The 15,966-nt window shown below is 49.5% G+C and overlaps 1 long non-coding RNA gene across 1 annotated transcript in view; it reads left to right on the top strand.

Moving 5' to 3' along the window:
* Window positions 1–5,904: 5,904 nt before the first annotated feature.
* Window positions 5,905–15,966, top strand: part of LOC134929396 (uncharacterized) — a 34,020-nt gene continuing 23,958 nt past the window's right edge. The window contains exon 1 of the long non-coding RNA XR_010178537.1: window positions 5,905–6,014. This is a non-coding gene — a long non-coding RNA (uncharacterized LOC134929396). The remainder of the gene's footprint in view (window positions 6,015–15,966) is intronic.

Here is a 15,966-nt window from a genome sequence, read left to right as displayed (position 1 = left end):
GAGGGAGGTATGTCCCATACACCCCAGTTTTGAGATCCTGTGCCATGTCTAAGCCAGCTACCCATGGACTGATGCACTGTAGTGATTAGGCAAACATACAGAGTAGTCCCTTCCTGCTCCTATACCCAACTGTCCCCCTTTTTTCTTCTACACCTCCCAATCCTTAGGCCCCCTTCTCCATTCCCCCTTTCCTGTCTATATTGCCTCATTCAAAACGTCTCCCCCTGCCTCAGGAGCTGCTCTGTTCGCAGAGTCCAGGGCAAAGACATAGAGAAATATTTGTGGGGAGGTAGCATAGTGATATAGTGAGGAGTTGTAGTTCAGTTATACCGTATAGTACAGTAATGAGGTGTGAGTAGGTAGCAGTAATGTAGTGTTGAGAGGTAATTTGGTGAGGTATAGGGGGTCATTCCGAGTTGATCGCTCGCTGCCGATTTTCGCAGTGCAGCGATCAGGTGAAAAAACGGCATTTCCGAGCATGTGTATGCCCCACAATGCGCACATGCGACGTACGGGTACAAAGCCCTTTGTGGTTGTGCTCAGGTTCTAGCGACGTTTTTCTTCGCACTGACGGCCGCAAGAAGATTGACAGGAAGGGGGTGTTACTGGGTGTCAACTAACCGTTTTCAGGGAGTGTTTGCAAAAACGCAGGTGTGTCTGAAAAAAACGCAGGCGTGGCTGGGCGTTCGCTAGGCGGGTGTATGACGTCAAATCCGGACACGAATAGGCTGAAGTGATCGCAAGCGCTGAGCAGGTTCAGACCTACTCTGAAACTGCACAAACTGTTTTTGCAGAGCTCGGCTGCACAAGCATTCGTACTTCTGCTAAGCTAAAATACACTTCCCAGTGGGCGGCGGCATAGCGTTTGCACGGCTGCTAAAACTAGCTAGCGAGCGATCAACTCGGAATGACCCCCATAGTGCGGGAATGTAATGTGTGAAGGTAGCGTAATTATATAGTGCTGGAATGTAGTGTAAGTAGGCAGCATAGTAAGGTAGTGTAAATCGGTGAAATCTCTCTGGTTATCTGGTCACTGGGCTCCTGCTCTGTGACCCCGCACCTTCCTGCCCACACAGGGAGAAAATCTTTGTCGCGGTAATAACGCCCACTGCACGGCATGCAATAGGCCTTTCATAAATGTGGACCTTAATCTGGCCCTGAGTGCAGCCCTGATAGTGATAAGCACGAGGATGTCCACGTGGGTCCTTCCTCTGGCTCTTCTGTTCCTCTTTGTGCAGCTGTCTCATTCATGGCACACCAAAGGAGGGGGGAGGCAGGCCAGCCAACTGAATATATTGCCGGTGCCGCCTGCAATATACCCGGGTCCGACCAGGGTTTGCGATGTGAAACGGGTAAGTTGCAAATGAAAATGAAAGTGTCTGCTAGAATGTTCCTGAAAGGACCTATTTATCATTGGTGGGGGCTCCAAAAGTTTGTATTTCATATTGCTACATATCGCAATACGAGCTATTTATTGAAATACTTTTGCCAGGACAGCATGGACACTGCTGAGGAGAGATAAGAAGATCCCTCTCTGAGGAGAGAGAGGATAGTGCCATCTGAAGATGGTATTAGCCAACGGGGCCCAGCTTAAAAAAAACAAAACTTTTTGGGGCTTGGTAACTTGGCCCAATGGGGACGGCAGTATCTCTGCGTTACTTTGCCTATCACAAGAGATCTCCCTCATAGGCATTTCTTAAATAGCAGCTATACCTTAATCATGCGAAAACTGATGTCTCTTCATTATTAAACCCTTAATACATAGGCCCCTAAGCATGAGAGGGCCATGGTAAACTTAGTACAGGCTGGCTACACATGTGCAGTGTACAGTGGAGCAAGTAGAAAAAATGTCTTACAGGTACTGTGTGCGTGCGCCGAAGGCGCGCGTCAAAAATGGGTGTGGCCAAATGCCACACCCATGGGGCGTGGTCAATGAAAATGTGGGCGTGATACACATATGGGGGAGGGGCAGATACACATATGACACCCACAGTGCCAGATACACGTTGCCCCACAGTGCAAGATACACGAATGCCCAACAGTGCCAGATACACGAATGCCCCACAGTGCCAGATACACGAATGCCCCCCACAGTGCCCCCCACAGTGCCAGATACACGAATGCCCCCCACAGTGCCAGGTATACATTGCCCACAACAGTGCCAGATATACATTGCCCGCCACAGTGCCAGATATACATTGCCCCCCACAGTGCCAGGTATACATTGCCCCCCACAGTGCCAGGTATACATTGCCCCCCACAGTGCCAGATATACATTGCCCCCCACAGTGCTGACTCCCCCCCCCCTTCCCCAGCTCACCGCTGCTGCTGTTGTGTTGTCTCCCGTGTGTGAGGGGAGGAGAGCGCAGCCTGCGCCTCTCCTTCCCCTCAGTCTCCGGCGGGTGAGTTCAATATTCAGCGCCGATCCGTGAGCCAATCAAAGCTCCGCGAGCTCTGATTGGCTCACGGGCGGCGCTGATTTGAACGAAGACACTGAGGGCAGGAGAGGCGCAGGCTGCGCTCTCCTCCCCTCACATCAGCGGTAGCAAGCGGCGGCCCGTCGGTGTGGGTACGGCGTGTCCACGGCAAAATTCTTAAGGGTACGCCGTACCCACCCGTACCCGCATACTTGCACCGCTGGCAGTGTACCGTATTTTACATACACGTGCAAAAAATACATTCAGAATTTGCACCATGCAGTGGATGATTGACTCTCTGCAAATGATTTTCACTGTGTTTTAGATTATGATTCCATATGAAACCCATGGCTATATACTAGCTACACTGTTGTCACTGAACCATGCATATTGGGTATCATAGTATCTCTTTGGCATGTGCTTTGCTTATTGTGTGAAATGCAGGAAGTGTTGCATGTGTTAATTACAGTAAAATAACATCTGCAGAGAACTCCTGTTAATTTACTGTAGCTCTTTGTCTATATTTACAGCATGTAGTGGGAAGCAGAAGCACAATGTACTACTGAGATCTTATCTATCCAAAGACAATCTACTGTCAAAAGATTTTCATTGTGTGCCGTGTCTTTAAATATAAGGTAGCTCAATGCTGCAGTAAATGACTTGAAGAATTTGCAGGTGACTTCACAGTTTCACAGCTACAGTCAATTTTGAACATTAATTTACTGTAGCAAGCAGACTGGTACATACTGTATTATATCAGGAGACCATGGGGTCAGTGATTTTAGCAGGGGAAGACTTATAACCTTCTAGTTCAACCTAAAGTTGAGTTTTCATCTGTTTGCCTGCACCCCAAACTCCCGTTTTGATGAGCTGTGAAACCTCCATGTACTGTGTTTGTGTTGCAGTATTCTGACAGCAGGTGGGACCTTTGGGAGTGAGCCAGCATCAATCTGTTTAAGCAACAGGCATGCTAGTGACTGATCTGTTCCTTACCTCTTCCTTGCCTAATTAATTAGCCCCAGATATGCTGTGTTGCTGTAGGCCACAGCCTCCAGGTGATGGTATTAATTCATTCTCGAATCCATATATGTACCAGGTGTGATAGCTAATCAACCCTTGTGTAGATTTGTGAAACATTATCTTGGTGCAGCATCTTCGGGTTTTTCCCATCTTGTATCAGATTTGCCAAATACTTTAGATATATTCTTATCATTTCACTTGACAAATCTCATGCTAATGTGAGCGGCCTAACAAGGATGTACTGCCTGCCGCTGTGCAGGTGTCGTCACTTCACCCACCTGTACAACGCAGTCACAGACGATATCCAGATGCGTAGGGACTCCGCTCTCCGGACCAGGCACCAGCGCGAACACCACCTCACCGCGGACGACGGGGGTCTGGAAAGAGAGGGATATGCCGGTTGAGACGTACGCCCGACCTCCGCCTAGAGTGCGGGACACGTCAGGGGTAGCCGCGACCTTCACCGGCTGGGCGGAAGGTCATCACTGGCCAATAGGCCTCAGCTACCCAACTCTCACACACTCGCACTCTCGCACGTTGTGTGGTGAGAGGGGGGTCCTCGCGTCCGCGAGCAAACCCTCCCGACCGGTATACAGGGGGGGGAATGACAGACAGACAGGCACAGGGTGATACTCACTTCCAACTTGCGGGTCACCTTGATTGTCGTACCTCTCCGCTCCTGTTGGGGCAAGAAGAACAGCCTCCCTACCTGCAGGCTACTCTACGGCTAACAACGATACAGCCAACTACGCCTGCCTAAACAAACTAACTTAAACTGGAGGCTACTGGTTCTACCCCAATCAAACAGAGACCGGACTAATTAATCACGTTCACTACCCGGCAAGTCAGTGGAACAATTCCCCGGCCCAACAGTCTACCCCGATTTACCAGTCCTACCTTCCAGATGTTGGACACCGGCCGGTGCCTTTGGCTCGCAATGAAGGACGGGGGTCTGGAGCAGACGGTGGCCCACCCCCGACGGCCGGGGGATGGCGACGTGTGGGACGGGAACGTTACTCCACACTTCCAATCCCCTGGGCCATACACCGCGTGTGGCCGGTCGGCTTCAAACAACAGCCACTGATCCCTCGAGAGCTGCTGCACAGCCCACTTCCAGCCGGAGGGGGCGCAGCTAGGAGCCTGAATGAGGGGCGCAGGCCGGAGGCCTGGGTGAAGGGCGCAGGCCGGTGGCCTGGTGTGGGCACAGGCCGGAGGCCTGGTGTGGGCACAGGCCGGAGGCCTGGTGTGGGCACAGGCCGGAGGCCTGGTGTGGGTACAGGCCGGAGGCCTGGTGTGGGCACAGGCCGGAGCCTGCCTGGTGTGGGTACAGGCCAGAGGCCTGGTGTGGGCACAGGCCGGAGCCTGCCTACTGGGCGCACAGGCCGACAGGGCCTGACTCTCCCCGCAGGCCTAGTGCCTGTCCCTGGTGCTCTAGGGAGGGTTTATAAATAAGTGGAGGTGGCCCAAGGCCGCCTACCTGTCGCGGAGGGAGAGGCTGCAGCGGGGAGCTTCGTTAGCTCTTTTGCTCTCCACACGCTGCAGCACTCTCCGCCGGACTTCCGTCGCTGGTCGCCGTCTTCTGCCTTCCTGCTTGGCTCCGCCGACGTCTTCTCCCGCACCGCCGATGTCTTCTTCTGCTCCGCCGACGTCTTCTTCCGCTGCTCTGCCGCCGCCGCCGCCGGACCCGCTGTCTTCCGCTGGAGCTCTTCTCCCGTCGCCGTCCGCCGCTCGACTGACTGCTCCCGCTCCGCAGCGCCTCTTATATGGCGCTGGGAGCGGGCGGAGCTATGACGCGGCGAGCTCCGATTGGCTCGCCGCGGCGAGCTCCGATTGGTGGCCAAGGCGCGAGCCCTGATTGGCTCGCGCTTGGCGCGCCGTTTGAAATGCGCCGCTGTGATTGGAGGGGCTTGAATCCTTTCGGATGCAAGCCCCTCCAGACTGGGACCTGCCCGCCGCGCCGCCGCCCGTCGCGCCGCCGGGGAGAAGGGGGCTATCCCCTTCACACTGGCATCTGCTATATGTTGTTTTTTTTTATAAACTGTGGCTTAAAGCCACCACTTCGGACTTAAGGTGGCCACTTTCTGAAAAAATGTAAAGATACATTGCTTTTAAAAACACCCCACAATTTGTTATTGAATGAATCTCCCTTTTAAATAATACCCCTTTCACACTGCCGCTTTGGCCTGGGCCGTGGCTCGGTGTGAAAGGGTTCCCATAAAAAAACAAGGTCCAGTGACACAGCATTTCAACACGAGTAGCGACCTGGGTTGAACACAAAAAGTACCCTGGTTATGGGGCAGTGTGCACTAGCGCACGCAGGGGGGGTTTCTGAGTACCTAGAAACCCCCTCTTGCCCTCCAATCCATCTTCCCAGCTGATCGATTTAAAAAAAATTTCATTAGACGGAGGAGCTGGTTAATAACACTGAAGCTGCCTCCTCGTATTCAAAAAGCTGCTGGCAGCGGCCTGTAGGTGGAGCTGGAGAGCACAGCTCCTCAGGAGCAGCAGGTCACATGTTACTAGTGCTGGCTGGGAGAAGCACTTTCTTCTTCCGTCCCGTCCACAACACAGTCACAGGTAACGCAGTGCATGGATCATACTGCACTGTGTGTGTGGCGCAAGTGGGGGGTGCGGGGGTGCGGGGGTGGGGGGTCATCTGTGATGCATGCTGACAGCAGCCGCCTGTGTTTATATTTTCAAGTGATATAGGGGAGAGGGGAAAGGAGAATGTGTGTGTTATTAAGTAAAGTGTGTGTGTGTGTTAAGTAAAGTGTGTGTGTTATTAAGTAGTGTGTGTGTTATTAAGTAAAGTGTGTGTGTTATTAAGTAAATGTGTGTATATTAAGTAAAGTGTGTGTGTGTGTGTGTGTGTGTGTGTGTGTGTGTGTGTGTTAAGTAAAGTGTGTGTGTGTTATTAAGTAAAGTGTGTGTATATTAAGTAAAGTGTGTGTGTGTTATTAAGTAAAGTGTGTGTTATTAAGTAAAGTGTGTGTTATTAAGTAAAGTGTGTGTGTATATTAAGTAAAGTGTGTGTGTGTGTGTGTGTGTGTGTGTGTGTGTGTGTGTGTGTGTGTGTGTTATTAAGTATAGTGTGTGTGCATATTAAGTATAGTGTGTGTGTGTGTGTGTGTGTGTTATTAAGTAAAGTGTGTGTTTGTAATAAGTGAAAGGTGTGTGTGCATAATAAGTGAAGGGTGTGTGTGCGTCTAAAGTGAAAGAGATGTGTGTGCGTAATAAGTGAAAGAGATGTGTGTGCTATATATTTATGTACACACATAGTTTCACTTCAGTCCTGCCCCCACCTATTTATGTCTCCACACCTACATTAGAAACCCCCCTTCACAAATCCTGCGTTTGCCCCTGGTGTGAACTGGTAACACGGGTCATCTAACCTGGGTTCCATTCAAATACTAGGGAGAGGTGGATAACCGTCACTTGGAGATGATGTCATGTACAGTGTGAGTGGGGTCTATTCCAGGACTGAACCCAGCTTGGAACCGTGTTTTTGGTCTGGAAGGAGTATTAACAAGCCCTTAAGAATCCACTGAAGTAAAAAAAAAAAACACGCCCCTGATTTCAAGCCTGCCCTCCCTCACATAGAAGACACCATTAGGCCCATAATGTTAGAGTTTTCAGCTGTGATTACTGACAAGCTTATCTTTTGGCCACCAGCCTCTCTTCAGATGCATCCAGCTCTGTAAGCAGTGCAAAGTGCATATTTATTTTAGCCATATTTTACACCGGTTTTCTTGACGAAAAGTGCACCCAAATCTCCATAATACCCTGAGGGGTAGACGTGTCAAGCAGTATAAAGAGTTGAAAGTGGACAAGTGATTAATATAGCCATAGCAAACGATTATTTTATAGAATGTACTTGATAAATGTTACCTCAAAGCTAATTGGTTGCTATGGGCTTTACACTGCTTGATGCCTCTCCTCTTTGATAAATTAGGCTTGGAAAATTGCAGGAACCCATAAAGCCCTTCTTTTCCCACGCTGATGTGAAATCTTCTGAAATTGCCAAAGTCCAACTTCACCTCCCTGCCTCTCCTCTGGATCATGTTTTACACCTCTGCAACACCCCAATCTCTCCTCTAGAAGTCGTAGCTACAGTCTAGCATTTCATTGAGGCCTTATTCCCTGGATCACACTCCTCCCTCTCTGCGCTACATCCTCTCAAACCCACTAATTAAAGTTTGGGGAATTTCTCTACCCTCCAGCTGATGACCACCCTTCTTCCACAAAAATACTGGTGAAGTAGGCCACATTCACATCATGCTGAGAGGGATCTCTCGCAGGGTTAGCCATTCTGCCGACTTCATTGTGATCTGCAACTCATGTTGCCTCATGGCTTACCTTGCAAACAGGTAAGCCATGAGCCATCACCGAGTGAGATCTTGTAACTGCAAAAGGTCTATGAGGATACTAGCACCATCTAACATCCAGGGCCGGATTAAGAGGGGTGGTGGGGGGGCACACGGGCAGTCGCTCTTAGTGTGACTCTGCAATTGGCGAGAACAGGTGCCAGCGGGCCCTTCCTCATACCACCTTTGCCCTTACAGGGTCCATTCATCACCTAGGCCTCTACACTATACTTTGTCTCAGCCAGACCTGTACTCTATCCAGTACTACACACCAGTGAGGTCCTCCTCCATCCAGGTTGTTTTCATTTATGAACAGAACTTTAATACTTAGCGCTCATGTGTGATAGACCATCAGTGGAGTAAATTGGTGCAATTGGCGAGAACAGGTGCCAGCGGTTCCTTCGTCATACCACCTTTGCCCTTACAGGGTCCATTCATCGCCTAAGTCTCTACACTAGACTTTGTCTCAGCCAGACCTGTACTCTATCCAGGAATACACACCAGTAAGGTCCTCCTCCATCCAGGTTGTTTCCGTATATGGACAGAACTTAAATAATTAGCTTCTATGCGTGATAGACCATCAGTGGAGTAAATCTCGTACTCAGTGACATACTCACACATAAGAATTTAGCACACCTATCGAAAGGTTCTGGACCCTTCCAAATAATCTCTCATCTCTGCTCAAGCTTTTCTGACTCCAAGCAACTTTTTGATAAATTTAAATCACTTTATACCCAAAGAGACACACACACACACACACACACACACACACACACACACTCCTTCCCTGAACCCTCTGGCACCTTCTCTTCATTTGATCCCACAAATGTACTAGAACTAGTTCTAGTACTAGAACCTAGAGACAAGGGTTCCCACTGCAACCAAGAACTATGACCAACAGGGAGTGAAAAACAACACATATATAGGAGACAAGAGCCAATGAGAGACACAGCACAGCCAGCCTCCTCTAAACACCAACTCTCTGCATCTGTGCTGCATGTCCACCAGTCTCCTGACTTACACAAGAGACAACAGGCTGGAGTCATGTAACAAAGCATTCCAAACAGGTGTGCTGCTACACATAGTAGCCAGCTTCCAGGTTGCTAGGAGACAGCCACAAACACAAACAGAAATAAGCCACAGCAGTGACTCATATCAGAGGGTCTGGGCTTACCTCTACCTGCAGTTATCCCCCTAAACTCCAATATCAGTTCGGCAGCCAATTCTACATCAGCTCCGTGGAGGTCAGTACATCTATCATTTAGGACACTCTAGACAGTGCAGCATCAGGAACGTCTCATCTGCAGTCAGTCACACCAGTGAGAAGAAAGAGATGAACCTGGAGTTGGTATGCACAACAGGCACACACAAGTGGCAGCTTGACGGTGAGACAGGGAGTGGCTTCCTGCAGGAATCCATCTTTCTACTAATCACAGACTGGTCTGGCAGTCCTGGAAGGAAGGAAACACCTTCCTCTGGGATTGTCTGTCCTGCAGGTGACTGGCAGGTATGACTTCCAATAGGAAATCCTTGCCAGTCACAGTTAAGCCACCAAGCCAGTGCAGTGACACTGACTGCCAGTGCCGTATATAGACATTTTAGCGTTGTGTGCAAGAAACAGCATCAGCGCCCCCCACAACCACCACCACAAAATATAAAACAGGGCCAATGTGCGCCGTAGGCGAGTGCCAAAAATATACAGGCATGGCTTCATAGGGAAGGGGCATGGCCACATAGCTCCCTTTCACACAGTACGGCAGGCAGAGTTTCCTTTTACACAGTACGGCAGGTAGAGTCACCTTTTACACATTAGGCAGGTAGAGCCCCCTTTTACACATTAGGCAGGTAGAGCCCCCTTTTACACATTAGGAAGGTTGGGTCCCCTTTTACACATTAGGCAGGTAGAGCCCCCTTTTACACATTAGGCAGGTAGAGCCCCCTTTACACATTAGGCAGGTAGGGTCCCCTTTTACACATTAGGCAGGTAGAGTTCCCCTTTTACACATTACAGCAGCAGAGTCCCTTTTTACACATTAGGCAGCAGAGTCCCCCTTTGTTACATAGTACAGCAACAGAGCTCTATACATTAGGCAGGGAGTGTGTGTGTGTGTGTGTGTGTGTGTGTGTGTGTGTGTGTGTGTGTGTGTGTGTGTGTGAGTGAGAAAGAGAGAGAGTGTGTGTGTTTTGTTTTTTCGGGTCAACTGTGTGGACGATCCGGCATCCAGGCCTGCCAAGCGCAGTCACTCATGTACAGGCGGCTCCCAGTCCCTCTCCATTGCTGGCAGCGGCTCTCACAGGCGGAGCACTGGCGGCTCAGTTAACGGAGCTGCCGCCTGCAGTAGCACTCCCACTCCCTCCCCATTGCAGAGGCGCCAGTGGGTCTGACAGGTGGAATTTACCGCACAGAGGCTGTGTAACAACAAATGGCGCCTGCCACACCGCTCCCCATCCCTTACCTAGGCGACGGCGGGAGACAGGCGCAGACACCCAGCGGAACTTACACTACTACCTCACTGACTAAAATGGGCGTACGTGGGGGTGTGCTGCCAGATGGTGCGCCTTCGGTGCAGTTGCGCTGTGGTCAAGGCACCGTCGGCACTCGGGACACACCTAGTTACGGCCCTGCTGACTGCATGTGGCTTAGATGAGTTCACTGAAGTGGCAGATTTTGCAGCCCATGGGTAAAATCCGCCATTAAGTGTTATCATAGGGGTCCCTCCGGTATTTCGAGAGAAAAAAAATACCATTACAAGTATAGTTACTAAAAAATTTACATTTAAGGACTTGGTAAAAACAAGTGATACTAAAATAATGTGAAAAGGGTATGAAATCACCATTTCATATTATTTTAGTAAAAATAAGAAAATAATTTTGCTAAATATGCAGTTAGTAATGTTCTAGGAGGAATTTTAAAACAACATATGTGCTTTAGCTGCATTTCTTCATATTTTATAGGCAACAGCAATACTGGTCTCCTCTTTCCATTTCCTTTAAACTAAGTAGTATTTTACTTATTATTCAATGCAAGTTTGTCATGAAGACAAGTAGCATCAGAAAAAGGTAATTCATTTGATAGTGAAAGCCTTCATTAATTATCAAGCATTCCCAGAAGAGGCCTCTAAGAGCTAAGACAGAACATGATCTGCCGTCAAATGAGTTCGTTTGTATTCTGTGCGGGATCTTGTGATATATTCAGGACACGGCAGAGAGTATTTGAAGTGTGCTGAAGAATGGTCAGATGTCCATCAGATGTCCAAGTAGCTTTGTCTAAACATTGGCTTGTTCATGATTCGGAAGGCAATTTTCAAAGTACATAATAAAATCAGCATAGAGGAAGAGTTTTAACACTGATACACTAGAGGTTATTGGTTCAACACTGTACTTAATTTGATACTGTTAATCCAGGATGTCATTAGTGTTGATTTTACCCTGTCTCAAAGGCATACTGCTTGTTAATAGAAAATGAGTGTTGTAGGATATTGACAGATCACAAAGGTTTAAATGACCAACTCACACAACCCCTTTTTGTGCTGTCATGTATGATACTCTCACTGTACCTGTTTCATACAGGTTACAGATTTCCAACACAGTTCTTCCACACTTAAGGGCCCCACACATTGATTGATCCACTCGGCGGCGGGGATGGGCGGTGACGGGGGCAGTGACGTTTCTTCACTCCCCCCGTCACCCGGCTCCATAGAAGTGCAGACAAATATGGACGAGATCATTCATCGCTGGTGCCTCCACACTCAAAGATATGAACGGTATCTTGTTCATTAATGAATGAGATCATTCATATCTTTGAGTATTATCGGCCAGTGTGTAGGGCCTATTAGCCTAGGGTACACACTATACAATTATCTGGCAGATAATCTGCCAGATTTAGCTGGTTGGAATGAAAATCTGGTAATGGATGAGAGCAAATGGCAATTGACCATTTGCTCCCAAAAACTGCAAAATGAACAAAAATAGTCGTTCATCCAAGTTGGTTAGATTTGTGTTTAACCAATTTGTATGAACGACAGGTTTTGTTCGTTTTCCAGTGTTTGGGAGCAAATGGTCTATTGTCATTTGCTCTCATCCATTACCAGATTTTCATTCCAACCAGCTTAATCTGGCAGATTATCTGCCAGATAATTGTATAGTGCAGAGGATCCCAAACTGTGTGCCGTGGCTCCCTGGGGTGCCTCGGGACACTTGCAGGGGTGCCCTGGGTTGGTGGTACAGGGCCAATTCAAATTATTCATGGTCAATATAATAGGCAAAACCAGTGCTGGTGGCTGCCAGTCATAAAATATGTGGCCAAACAGAAGCAAATCTTGTCCCTCACCACACAACTGACCCTAAGAATGACATGTAAACGCAATCTACTTAATGTAATATTTCTTTCTAAATTTCTCAATAAGAATTTTTTGGCCTAGGGGTGCCATGAAAAAAATTCTGATATTCTAGGGCGCCGTGATTCAAAAAAGTTTGGAAACCACTGGTATAGTGTGTACCTAGACAGTGGTTCCCAAATATTCTTGAATCACGATGCACGATGGTCGCTGGGTGGGAGGGGTCAGCACGGCGGCATTTGGCCGTCGTTGTGTGGGCGCGGTCCAGCCAAAGCAGATGTGGCCGGACCATGCGGGTGGTGGGTCGCAGCAGCTGCGTGACATCACAAGCATCCGCTCTGAGACGGGTAGCGACAAGTATCTCCCGGCCAGCACGCAAAAGCTGCGCTGGCCGGGAGCTACTCCTGAAGTACAAAAGCACTTTTGTACTTCAGCGACGGGGCAGGGACTGACATGCGGGGCGGGCTAGCCCTGTGCTGGGCGTCCCCCTGCATGTCTGTGTTCCTGATCGTAGCTCTGCAAAATTTAGCACAGCTACGATCAAGTCGGAATCACCCCCTTTGTTAGTTAACAGATCAGACTTCAAAGTGTTAAAGCAAACAAGGTCCTAGCATCAATTTATTATTGAATTTGCCCCAAAGTATTAATATAGGCATGCTAATGCAAGGTCAAGCCATTATTCTCTTTATAAATGGCCTTTGGATTCATTAGAGCAGTGGTTTCCAAACTTTTTTGAATCACGGCGCCCTAGAATATCAGAATTTTTTTCACGGCACCCCTAGGTCAAAAATTTCTTGTTGAGAAATTTAGAAAGAAATATTACGGGGGCGTGGCCTGGATGCAGAGGGCAGCAGACGTGCTTCATATGGGCTCCTGCTGTTAAAGGATTATACATCTTGATATAAAGCTCTCTCCTACATCTGCCACTGTATAGGAGGAACCCAAGCCCCTTACATCTCTTATAGTACACCCCTGTTAGAACCGCGGAATCGGGGAGCACCTTTAGGAGCTCCTGCGGATTGCGGCCTACAGGAGCCTCTTAGACCGGGACCTCAATTTCTACATAGACCCGGAGGGCCTTCCGGGACCGAGGGGTCTGGAGCGACACCACCGCAAAATCTGCAGCTACAGCTTGGAGGAGACCCCCCTGTTTGGGACAGAGTGAGTTGCGGAGCCGGCGGGTGCCCTTTCGCCCGTGCGGGCTGCGGCTTACACCCGTGCGGGTTGCGGCCTACCCGCCAAGTCGAAGCCCGGGACTCAATTTCTCACCAACCCGGACCGGAAGTGACCGTCGGTGCATCGCTGGAGCGCTGCTCACCCCAACCCTTCTGCACCTTTGCGGAGCTCCCCTCCTGCCTGGCCGGCCTGAACGGAGTGCCCTGTCTCCTCCGTGCGGCTCAGAGCGAGGACCCGCTGCTCGGCGCCGGGTGACGGCGGGACGCCAGGAACAGCACTACCGCGTGCGGGAGCGCGCCAGACCCTGTTGGCTTATCCGGTCCCCGGCCGGCCTGGGTGACTGGAAGGTCCCTACCCACTACCACCAACGATATAATCCGCATCAGGGGAGCAATAAGTAGCCCGATTTCAAGGGCCCTGGCTTGGAGGCCGACGACGCCATTTTGGATAAGGGCTGCATGCCCACTCTACATCTCCCACACAGGAGGAGGTGAGATTTGCTGGGATTTACTGGACACTGTTAGTTTGCGATCAGCCAGGGATTGGCAGTGTGCAGTGTCACAGCTGACCCCCCTCTCCTGGCCTCTACTCTCATTGCCCTGCATTTACATTTACATCTAATACGGGACACGCTGCTGGTTTCACCCTTCTGCATGATGTACCATTGCTGGGACTGGAACTCCCTCCTGTGACAACTCCTGGAACTGCACCCTTCCCTCAGACTATCCTATTCCATAACGGGGAGATAGCGGAGACACCCCCTGCCCTGCTACTGTGGTGTACAGTATACTTCTGCACATCTGAAAAGGAGCTGATCTTTGCGACTGATACCTCCCGGACAGGGGCGTATATCGCTACTTGAGCTGGAGCACTCATCCTGCCCATCCGGCACTGAGATGTGATTTCTTCCGCTACAATGTCCTCCTAATACCTCCCCGCAACCATTTTAGCTAATACATACCTACACCGGGTCGCTATACTGCTAGATTGAAGACACCTGGTCCACCCCAATACTACATTCGTCCAATTTACGTGACAACAGAAGCCATGGCTCCGAGGAAGAATAAAGCTTCCAAAACGGTCAATCAAGTCGCCTTTTTCAAACCCTCTTCTTTCCGTAACAAACCACCAGAAGCTGGAACCCTAGGGGTGGGCCCTTCTCCTCAGCCCAAGCGGCCCTCTCTTTTGCCCTCTGAGCCTCCTCCCAGCGACGCATCTCCTTCAATGCGTCTCGAAGACGGTGAAGCCTTAACAATCGGCAGTATGAAGCTCTTGCTACATCAATTTAAGGATGACGTGACATCTGAGTTTAGAGCTATGCTGAAATCCTGCCAGAGCTCCATCGATGACCTGGGTGAAAGAACAAATCAATTGGAAACTAAGATGGGCGAGGTAGTCGGCTCACACAATTCGTTGATAGACTCCCATGATACCCTGGAGGGTGAAGTGAATTTCCTGCGCGATAAAGTAGCAGATTTGGAAGACCGCTCGCGCAGGAACAATCTGAAACTCAGAGGGGTCCCCGACTCGATCTCTAACAGTAGTCTCCACGATTATACTATGGAAATCTTCAAAAAACTGTTGCCTACTGCCAGCTCCTCAGATCTTTTGTTGGATCGAATTCATCGAATCCCTAAGGCTCGAGGTGCCCCAGAGGGATCGTCTAAAGATGTTCTGATGAGGGTACACTTCTATCATATAAAAGAATCTTTGCTGAAGGCGGCTAGACCATCCTCTGATACGGCGGAAGCCTTGGGACAGCTTCAACTATATGGGGACTTGTCGCAGTACACTCTCAATAAAAGACGTTCCTTCCAACCGGTTACTACTATTCTTCGAAAGACTGGTATCCTTTATAGGTGGGGCTTCCCCACTCGCCTGCTGATCTCCAGAGACGGTTCTACCATAGCCGTCTCGTCGGCGGACGAGGGCCTGAAGCTCCTTCGTAAATGGAACCTGGGGGGAGATCCTGGGCCCAGTTCTCCTGACCATCGACTTCAGCAGGACTGGTCGATGGTTGAGAAGTAATGATACACTGATCACATTCATTTGCCATGGGTGCCTTTACCGGGACTGAAGTCCCGGGTCTTGACAGTCGGCTGTAGAGTCGGTTACGATAGAGGTTTATGCCGGCTAATGCCACAGAAATGGTTATACTATGTTTGCCAATCATTGCATGATAGTAGACATTAACGTTTGAGCAGTACAGAATTAATTTGCTGTTTTTCTCCTACTAATTCTCAACTTGATAATCTCATGGTAGCAGTACTTATATAGCTGACTAGCGTTGTATGTTTTGGTGGCACTAAACCCTAAGGTTATGGGAATGATAGGCCGTGTAGGTGTATTTATACCGAGATATACAACACTCGTTTGTTAGGTTGCGGGGAGGTTGGCCACCAACCCCTCTATTTCATTGGGTGGGGCGCTGGATGTTTTGGCGCCTCACTGCAGCCCCATATCTATATGGGGTCTGTTTCCTTTCCTTTTCTCATAATTCTCTTTTGTCTACCCCAGTCTGTTTCCCCTATGTGTCTTGTCTTCCCCAGGGTTGTGTTCCTAGACGATGGACTCGGCGGTTGATGGCTCCAGTACTGCTCTGCCATGGTCAGGTTAGTCTCACTTAATGTTAAGGGATTAAACTCCCCACAG

Source organism: Pseudophryne corroboree, chromosome 5, assembly GCF_028390025.1.
Source record: "Pseudophryne corroboree isolate aPseCor3 chromosome 5, aPseCor3.hap2, whole genome shotgun sequence".
NCBI lineage: Eukaryota > Metazoa > Chordata > Amphibia > Anura > Myobatrachidae > Pseudophryne > Pseudophryne corroboree.
This window is presented reverse-complemented; position numbering and strand designations above follow the sequence as displayed.